The sequence below is a fragment of the Camelus ferus genome, chromosome 10 (genome assembly GCF_009834535.1).
Source record: "Camelus ferus isolate YT-003-E chromosome 10, BCGSAC_Cfer_1.0, whole genome shotgun sequence".
NCBI lineage: Eukaryota > Metazoa > Chordata > Mammalia > Artiodactyla > Camelidae > Camelus > Camelus ferus.
This window is the reverse complement of record NC_045705.1, coordinates 39412788-39423462: the sequence shown is the minus strand read 5'-3', so window position 1 is coordinate 39423462 and position 10675 is coordinate 39412788. Positions and strand designations below refer to the sequence as shown.

General features: G+C 38.4%; 1 protein-coding gene across 22 annotated transcripts in view; it reads left to right on the top strand.

The window, feature by feature from the left end:
* DLG2 (discs large MAGUK scaffold protein 2) overlaps positions 1-10675 on the top strand; it is a 1704777-nt gene that overhangs the window by 1453303 nt on the left and 240799 nt on the right. The gene's annotated exons all lie outside the window — the stretch shown is intronic.

The following is a 10675-nucleotide window of genomic DNA, read 5'->3' as shown; positions in this document are numbered from 1 at the left end:
GAGATGATGAATCATAAACATTCATGAAGCATTTTCTGTGCCAGTATTTTCAGCTATCAAATTAAAGTGGTAATGGATCCAGAGACTGAAAGGCTGATTAGGACTTCCAGAATTCTAAAAGCAGATGATCCCTGGGTCAGGATTAAACCGCCTGGGTCCAGAACACACTGTAAAATCACTCTCTGATTGTGGTTGTGATGTGAGGATGACTGACGAGGGGAAGTGTATCTACGTGAGTTGGTCATTTCTTGATAGCAGAGGGTGGTGATGTTGAACTTCCACATTTGATATAGGAAATGAATTTGTGTATTTGCCAAAATGTGATGTCTTACAAGTTGAATTCCTTGTAAAGCACAGTGCTTAATTTGTGTCCCAGTCGTGTACTTATGTGTAGAAGAACCACAGGTCGCCATGTGATTCAGTCAGAATTCATACGGAAAACAGAAACCATCCCGTGAAGTTTAAAAAGAATGCAATTCAATACGGGGAATTAAATGAGGTATCATTGAAGAATTGGGAGAGTAGGAATTAGGAGGCTGTCGCTGGATTGAAGTCAAGACCATACCACTCTGCTTGCAATCTAGAGGCAAGGGGACAGGATTAGGAAGCAGTCGCTGGGTCTTTCCCCACCACAGAGCTGCCTCTCAATACTCAATCCTGGATGATCTTGCTGACAGCAGGTGAGCAGAAAGGCAGTCTCCTTCTTAGATCAGCCTTCTAAATCCAGCAGAAGGGTATCTAACACGAGGAACTGAATTTGCATCGTGAACCCTAGCTGGAAGGGAGTCTAGGACATGTGGTATTTAGCTTAAATTTCATAGAAAGAAGTAGAAATAGATGCTGACAGCCAATTGATCACACTCTGTACATCATGATAAAAACAGCCAACCTTTACTGAACACTCACTGTTTTCTGGGTACGCTACCTATTTTCACTCATGTCGTCCCCACAGCAGCCTTATGAGGTACATACTGTTTTTAGCCCCAATTTACAGATGAGGAAACGGAAGCACTGAGAACTTGTTAGCTTGCCCAGGGTTATATACCCAGTAAGTGGAACACCTAGGATTCCAACCAGACAATCTAGCTCCACTGATACCTCACCTCCACAGAATCCTCATTTATATTAAAAAAAAAAAAAAGCTGATATTTTACCTTTCATAAAACATCTAACATTTTTCTTAAGTACTTTGAACAATAAAACCAGTGAATCTCTGAATAGTACACACAATCCTATGCCTACTTTCTAGCTCTTTGTAGAATACTATAAAGGTTCTATAGTTCAGATCCTCTTGACTGGGCTCACAAAAACCAATGGGGTACACACCAGCCCTTCTGCTTTGTGCAATTCCCTCTCTTCAAGTCTCCTTCAATCTTTAAACAGAAGAGAGATGCACCGACAGAAGGACTGAGTGAAAGCATCAGCAGAAACTCGTAAGTTGAGTATAGAGGGGCAGATTTCTGATTTCTTATTTTTTTTGTGGGGGGAGGTAATTAGGTCTATTTGTTTATTTATTTTTAGAGGAAGTACCGAGGATTGAACCCAGGATCTCATGCATGCTAAGCCTGTGCTCTACCACTTGAGCTATACCCTCACCCCAGATTTCTGATTTCTAAGAGAAGAAGTTAGTATGAGTAGAAGTGCTGCTCCTTTGGTCCTGACGTGTGCACTATCTTGTGTGCTCCCTGAGCTGTGCTCACCCCCAGCACTCTGGAGCTTACGCTACAGACAGCGGGTAGCTTTAAAGGATTCTGAGCAGGACGTGTGTATTGAAAGTCTGCTCTGACAGCAATAAGGAGAATGGGTCAGAATGCAGCAAGGAAGTTCCTGTCACGGTCCAGGTGAGAGACAATGAAGATGAGTTACAGTCCAGCCGGAGAAGTTCTCAGGAAGTAGGCTTGACAGGACTTGGTAAATAAGAGGTGATGCCCAGGCATTTAGGTGGGTAGAGAACCTCTGAGTAGATGAGGGATGAGGAAGGTGATGACAACCTTAGTGACAGCTGATGACTCAGAATTCTGTCCTTTGTACAAAGGACAGCTTCCCAGTCTGACTGTCTCTGCTTTGAGGCAGCAGGAAATTTCAAAGCTTTTCTGCCTAATGCATTTAAGAAAACAGCCAACCTAGCTAAACCGTCCTAGACAGGTACATTTTGTGGGGACAATAATGCCAAAGGTCCATATGTGACTAGTATGTGCTTTTAGGGAACAGCCCTCAGAGGTAAGCCTGCCTTCTTTTAAAATGTAACAACTAGGGTAAAAAAAGTCTTGGCTCTGTAGCACTATTTACAATAGCCAAGGCATGGAAGCAACCTAAATGTTCATCGACAGATGAATGGATAGAGAAGATATGGTATATAATTTACATATATACGAATGATGGAATACTACTGAGTCATAAAAAAGAATAAAATAATGCCATTTGCAGCAACATGGATGGACTTAGAGATTATCACTCTAAGTAAAAATAGTCAGACAGAGAAAGACAGCAAAGAAAAAACATCATATGATATCACTTATATGTGGAATCTAAAAAATGATACAAATGAACTTATTTACAAAACAGAAACAGACTCATAGGCATAGAAAACAAACTTATGGTTACCAAAGCGGAAAGAGGGGAGGGATAAATTGGGAGTCTGGAATTAGCGGATACAAACTACTATATATAGAATAGATAAATGACAGGGTCGTACTGTATAGCACAGGGAACTATATTCAATTATCTTGTAATAACCTATAATGAAAAATAATATGAAAAAGAATATATATATGTATAACTGAATCACTATGCTGTACACCAGAAACTAACACAACATTGTAGATCAACTATACTTCAATTAAAGAAAAAAAGTCTTAGTTCCATATTGCACATCACATCACATCATCCCTAGGCAGTATTAACTGGTAAATTATAGCATTAATGTGGAGAGTAAACAGTTTGTTAATGTAGGTTTTGGTAAACATTGTAATGGGAGCTGCCTGGGGTTAAAGAGAAGGATTATAATTTGTGATGGTGTATGTTTAAGCCCCCGGAAAACACAGATCCTTTGCAAGCTGAACTTGACATGAACTTCCTTTTCTCACAGAAGGGTCAGAAGGAGGAGTTGGTATTATCACCAACCTTCTTTCATAAGCTACTCAATGCCATTCTCTCACTCCCTCTACTGTCTCCTCCTTGGGGCTCTGAATATGGAGCTGAGAGCAGAGAGAATAGAGCAAATGGGGACAGACATGGAAGTGAAGAAGGGAAGAGGAAGATTTTGTAGGACAAATAAGAGAAGATGGGAAAATTATAAGTCCAGAAGAATACCTTGAAAACCAGTTCAGTTTACCTTGCCCTTTTAAGAGATTTACTACTGTGTCCAACAGTAAGATACAGGAGATAAAATTAGGACCAGTGGGGAGACGTTACAGAGAAGTAGATGTCAACTCAAAGTGAAGAAGAATTTCCTCATCTATGGAATTGTTCAAAAACAGAAAGAACTGTCCTGTATTATAATGAGGCTCCCATAATTTAAGTTTCAAAACAGGATTGTTTCAGAGGAGACCATTTTATTGGATGCAAGTTGACTAGCTGACCTCTAGGTAGGTAGCCATTTCAAACAGAACACTCAGAACGTAGTTTTTGTTTAAAATTGAGCGTCTATCAACAGCCTGGGCTTCCATGGGAAGGAACTGAGGTTAGAGACACTAGCCTTGACATTTTTCCTACTCTCCTCTGCCCAGACCATCGACACAGAAAGTGGAACAAAGATGGAGGAGGAGCACTATGTTCCAGAGAAGGGAGAAGCGTCCAGAGATGAGCCAGCTGGAGTCCTCAAAGGAGGACCAGGAAAAGTCAGGGACAAAAAAGAAGGAAAGACCTATCCAAGGTCCCCTGAGACATTGCTTAATCAGTTGTGTGGACGTATTTGAGAATGCCTTTATACAGACCACCCAGAGCTTAAGATCACTGAAGTTGGTTTCTAGAAATTTTCTGTGAACAGTACTATTAAACAATCTGCTTTGTAAATTAAGCGGTTGCCCTCTCTATTCACTTGGCTCCAGAAATAACAACAGCAAACATTTATTGAGAACTCACCAAGTGCTAGGCACTGTTTGAAGTGCTTTAAACAGATTAATGTAAATAATCTCGTAATAACCCTATGAGGTCATGCCAAGGAATGAATCATGTGTCCCCCCACCCCAAATTCATATATTGAAGCCCTAACCCCCAGTGCGACAATATTTGGAGATGGAGCCTTTGGGAGATGATTAAGTTTAGGTGAGGTCATGAGTGTGGGGGCCTCACAGTGGGATGAGTGCCTGTATAAAATGAGACACCGGAGAGCTCTCTCTCTCTGGACATACACACTGAGGAAAAGGCACGTGAGCACAAGGTGAGAAGGCGGCTGTCTGCAAATCAGGAGGAGAGCGCTCAGCAGAACCTAACCAGGCTGCACACTGATCTCCAACCTCGAGCCTCCAGAACTGTGAGAAAATACGCTTCTATTGTCTAAGCCGCCCAGCCTACAGCAGTTTGTAGGGCAGCCTGAGCCACTAATACGGGTCAGTAGTATGACTGTTCTCTTTCCACATGAGGAAACTAAGGGATGAAGAGGTTGAGTAGCTTGCCCAGGACAGCACCCCAGTGACTGGAAGAGCTGGGGTCCCAGTCCAGGTAGGCTGCATCCAGAGGCTTTGCTCTTTACCACAGTGACCTGCCACCAGCTTATACATAGGTGTGCTTACTACTTTCAGTTCCCCAGGTCATTTCACAAACTGGTTTCATCATTCTTCATGACCTTGTCGTGAAGATAGAGCAGACGTTTCTGTCCTATTTTTGTAGATGAGAAAATTGACAGATTAAGTGGAATGGCTAAGGAGAAGACTCCAGGGATCAAGAGAACCAAGACTAGATTAAAGGCAGCTAGTAGTTTTCTGAACTGACACTGCATGAATGTCATGAGATCAGGTATATCCACCACCTAGAACGATGCCTAACATGAAGAAAGTACTAAATCATTATTGAATGTCAAATAAATGGATTAAAACGTGATTTGAAACCCCAAAGTCAGAGCAGTGCTGAGTAGAAGAAACTCTTATTCCTAATCATGAGTTTATTTATGAATTCATTCATTGTTTAGTTAATCATTTATTTAACAATTATCTAGGGTTGACTATGAACCGAGCATATGGTTCTATTGGTTATCTATTTACAGTCGGTGTTCCCTGAGACAGTGCCCTTTGAAATACCTTGTCACTGAATATACTGGTACTTGAAATGCATCTTAGGTAGAAAATATGTCTTCTAAATCCAAGAGAAATGGAGAGAAAAGCATAGACCCAGGAGAGGAGAAAAACTTATACCACTAAGTCAAAGCATGGTTTAAAACAATAGAATCAATCAATACGAAGTTCATTTCTCAACAAACCCTCTCATCTTTTCTTGTCTGATTAATTGATTTTCTTCTGCTCTATCCATTTTTTTATTCATGAGAATTTGTGTTTTTGGTAGGAAATTGTAGGAGTCTAGTGAAAAGTAACCCCATAAATAATTCATCCAATAAAAGAGTCATATTAACTTTATTCCAGCCCCACACCTAAAATCTGGGAGGTAATGAATCTTCCCCAGCATCACTGTAACATCTCTCTTCTAAACCTTGTTCTAAATCCTGTTCTGAAGAGGCACAAGCATGTCAGGTTTTGGGGATCCTAGGAGTGGGGCCCATTACTTAATTGCAAAATGAGATTTTGTACTTACATTTTATTTCACCTAATAAAATGATGCTTGTAGATGGACTATTTCACTTTTTGAGTTATGCAGATGTCATGGAATTGTACCACCCACAGTGTCCCACATTCTGACATGCACAGATGTTCAGTAAATTGAACACCGCCATCTATAGAGAAGTAATTAGCCAGTATCAGGTCTCATTGGAATCACTTTGCTGCACTCTGATCTACCCTTAAATTGCTATTTTTTTCTCTACATCATGAGCTAAACAAAGCTATTTTTCATATTTGGATACTTCTTTTTTCTGCTGCTTCTTTCAGGTGATACTTTAGCTTAACTGCCTGGAGAAGAAATGAGCACTTTAAAGAGCAACCATATTTTCAAAAATAGATGAAGTGAAAACAGAGCAACAAATCATATACACAGTTGATTTCTGTTGCTAGGATGTTTCAGCCTCTGTTTTTTTTTTTATTAACCCATGCTGTCTGCAGAGAGAAATAGGACCTTTGAGAGAACTGTTGGAAACTACAAAGCTAAATGCCACTCAAACAAATAAATGACCAATCTTGCCAAGGAAAGAAATTCCAAAATCTCTGTCTCTACAAAAGACTTCTGTGCCTGAAAAACATTTTTCAGAACAGGTGCATAAAGCTGCCCAAACTTGGCCAGACCATTTGACTAACCAGTGAGTATGTTGAGTGTTAGGAATAATAATAATAATGATGATGATGATAATAATAACAACAAAAACAACAACAATAATAAAAAAATTATTATTATATATAGTATTATTATATAGTATTCTGTACTTCTTTGAGGACTCTGAGAGACAGAAAATCTGAGTCACCTGGCTCAGGGCACATGGCCAGGCAGTGTAATATCTGAGTCTTGAACTTGGGCAGTTTTGGCTCAAGTCTTAAATCTGAACAAATACACTGTGTTACTCCTGTAAAAATCAAAATCTCAGAGTGGCAGAGGCTGGAGTTATTAAAATAACACTGTTTAGCTTGAACCATATGAAAGTGCCAATATTTGACAGTTTTTGACCTAACAAATCTGTAGTTTAATATTGTTCAACTTCATAGCAGATTAAAAAAAAGTGACTAAACATATACTTAGGAGGCTTCTGCTCCAGGTCAGGCTCTTTGTTCTGGAGTATACCTGGAGTCTCAGTGATGGTAGAGAGAAAGGCTCTGGAGAGCTGAGTTGTTGTCTAAGTACATTTACTAATCTTGATGAGTCAAATCATATTCCGGGACCTCAGTCTTTTCATCTGTAAAATGGGTGGATCTCAAAGTTTTTAGACTTTAGTCCACTTAGTCAAAAAATAATCTCTGTTTCATTTACCTCAATCACTCTCAATTTCCAGAGGCAAACAAATCTGCTGGTAATGAAGAAGATGACTGTAAAAACAAATCGTGTGTGTGGGGAGGATTATGTTTACATATGCTTTAGCAATAGCAATATATTTATCCCAATTTAGAGATGATTTATCTTTAAGTATATGTATGACTTGCAGCCTAATTATTGGAAAATGTTAGGCCAAAATATATTTAATGCAAATTATTAAGGGTTAACAAAATTGTTAATAGCAAGTAGAAGGGATAATGGTAAAACTAAACTAAATTTATAATTAAAAGCAAGAATAGTGTTAAGTGACGATGATGACCAACTCAAGAAAATATTGATGCTGCAGTTGCTTTTTTAAAAAAGCAACTTGCCCTCAAATTTCTGAATTTCCACTTTTCTGCCTGTGCAGTAGAAGCTATGTGACATGACATTACAAACACATAATGGTAGCCAACCTTCCTGGAGGAATACCAAACGAAAGTGCTTACTAAACTCTAATAATGCACTAAGTCAAGCATCAAATTAACAATCCTTAATAATTCACTCAGCAGCTACTGGTCCACAGCTCTTGGCTGAATGTGAAAATGAATATGTATGAAACTGCAAATAAACCAGAGAGAGTTCTTATGTGGCATGACTGTGACGCCTTCACCTTTCGTTCATAACTCTCTCCAGTTGACCAGTGTTCATATCTATTTCCTTAAAGTCTCAGCTTACAAGAGGAAATATATTTACTCTAAAACTCAGGATGGGGGAAGGTATAGCTCAGTGGTAGAGTGCATGCCTAGCATGCACAAGGTCCTAGGTTCAATCCCCAGAACCTCCATTAAAAATTAATTAACATAATTACCTCCTCCCCCAAAATAAATAAAATAAAATACATATATTTAAAAAATACAATAAATTAAAGAAAACTCAGGACACACATACACAAAGTCGCCTCTTATATGGATGCAGTTTGAGCCCTTATGCAAAGGTGCCAGGACAAGCAGGTGAGTAGGGGCTAATATCTAGGCCAAATTCCATGCACCTTGTGGGATGCCCTACGTGTATGTGTGTGCATAACAAATATGCACACGTATATTAGTATATATACACAACATAACACAGGCACCTATAGTTAGAACATTGAAATTAAAATTTTATTAAACAACACTCTTACTATGTGCAGTACCCTCCAATATTTCCTACTCTATTTTTTAAAGCAAAATATTGATCATGATATACTAACTTGATTTCACAACCCTCTTATAGGTTGTGAGTTGCAATTTGAAAAATACTACCCTTAAAGAATGTTGTCCAGATGTGAGTTCACCATGTCCTCGCAGACAGCATAGGAACGTTTTCTTCTGTTTTAGAGATCTAAAGTGACATCTTCCCTCTTGAACAAACAAAAGCACATTTTGAAGTTCCGTGGATGATTGGGTTTGAAGCTGTGGGCTATAAGGAAAGATGGCAGAAACTGGGGATAGTTAGCCTGGAGGAAAGAAGTGATGGCGGTGGAGGGGGAGGAGGAAGCTGAGAGAGTACATGGCAGTCCTCCAGTGTTTGAGTAGCTACCAGGGGAACCAGATGTTAGAGGGACTAGGCATTTATCTATGACCCCTAGGGATGAACAGTCATTCAGCCAGCCAGAGTATTTATTGAGTACCTGCTACTTGGCAGCTTCTGTGCTAACGACTGCGAATAGAAAAATCACAGCAAATACAGTCAGGTAATCTCTATGCAGAGAAACTCTGCTTTTCCAATGATGTGACAATTGAGCATGCCTGATGGCTAACACCAATCTGTAGAGATAAGATCATGGTATTGAGACATGGTGCATGTTGTTAAGTTTGTTGAGTAGCTTTTGTGACTTATATAGCCCCTCGTTTACCAAGGTTGCCATTTGATGACAATTTCTAAATACTTTCAAGCATTCACTTCTGTTGCCAAAGTGGTTCCGTTATGGAGAAGCAGATTCCCTCAGAAGATGAGCTGCAAGCTTCCAAACCCAGCCAAAACCTGTCCCAAGGCTGCCCCTCCCTAACTCTGCTCCCCAGATGAAACTTGAAACTATAAAGGAGCTTCCATCTGAACTTCAAAAAAGCCTTTTTAGAATTCTAGCTTTAGAAAATTTTCCCCCAAGAAAAATCATTAAGCTTTCCTTTTATTTTAGATTATTCAATTTGCAGGAAAGCACACATGATAATGAATATATAAATCTTCTCAATTTCTCACTAAGTCTGAGTAATGCAGTCTTGGTTGTACTGCCTTTGGGCTCTCACCAATCTCTTTTAAACTCTGAAATAAATCCATTAGATGTTGTGATCCCTATCGCTTCACTATATTGAAAGTTCAATGTTAAATCTTGTTGGAGGTGATCTGTGAGTTTACTATTAATATATTAAAGCTACAGAAGAGACATATTTTGGTTCAATATAAAATAGAATTTCTAAGTGTAAGAGCTACCCGGTAAGTTCCCCACTGTGTGAGATAGTCAAGAATAGTTGAAGGTCACCGGGTCGGACTGAGGGGAGAGACCTTAAATTATCCTTTAGCTCTTTACCAATCTTGAGATAGACTGTTTTGATTAAATAGACATTTCATCAGCCCTTAACTGGGTTGTTTTCCAGAAAAAAGCTTTCTGTACCTGCCTTCTGAAATCACATCCCAAAATACAAAATGACTTTCTCCTTAAGTGAGTATGTTTTTAAAGAGTTGGTTAGATCTAAATTAATCAGTAAGTACCATTTGGTCTCTTCTGACAACTTTGCCACAACCTAGCAAAATCAAATGATTAATATAAGTTACTAATAATAACAACAATTACAAATAATAAATATCAAATAATAACAAAGTACTAATAACATCAATCATTGTTCTTAAATAGCTAACATTTGTTGGCTGTGTGTGGCAAATGCTGTGCTAAGTGCTTTCATGACACTAATTTAGTGACAGCCCTATCAGGTGGAAAAATTCATTCTCCCTTAGTGGATAAGAAAACTGAAGCAGGGAAGTTACATAACTCAGAAAGGCACTGGGATAAGGCAGAACCAGAATGTGAAGCCAGTGGGTATGCTAACTCCAAAGAATAAACCCATAACCACTAGTCTATATATAATGACTATTATTTAAGTGTTTCTGACTCTTGCTAATATGTTTAGTCATCTAAATTATTGGGGGATATCATACTGTATCACAAATTTTCAACAATGGGGAAATGTTAAGTAATTTACAATACATTTACTCAGTAAAGTTTTAAGGAATCATCAAAATGCTCTAGACAAAGCACCTGTTAAAACACAGGAAAATGTGTGCAGTTACAGCATATGAAATAGTAAACTGAAAATTTTTTCATGCAGTGCAGTCTCAACTTTGTTAAAAAAATTCATAAAAGGAAATAACCCAAATATTTTCATTGATTGACCCTGGGTGGTAATATCTATTTTGTTCTAATATTTTTTCTCTTAAAAAAAAAACTCTCCTTTTTTTCCATATTCAATTTTGTATTGTTTCTGCAATTTAAAAATTTTTTTTGTTTTATTTTTGCTTCTAAAAAGCAATTTAATTTTTAGATACAAGTTGCATGGTTTCTGATCTGACATTTTATATATAAAGTATCATG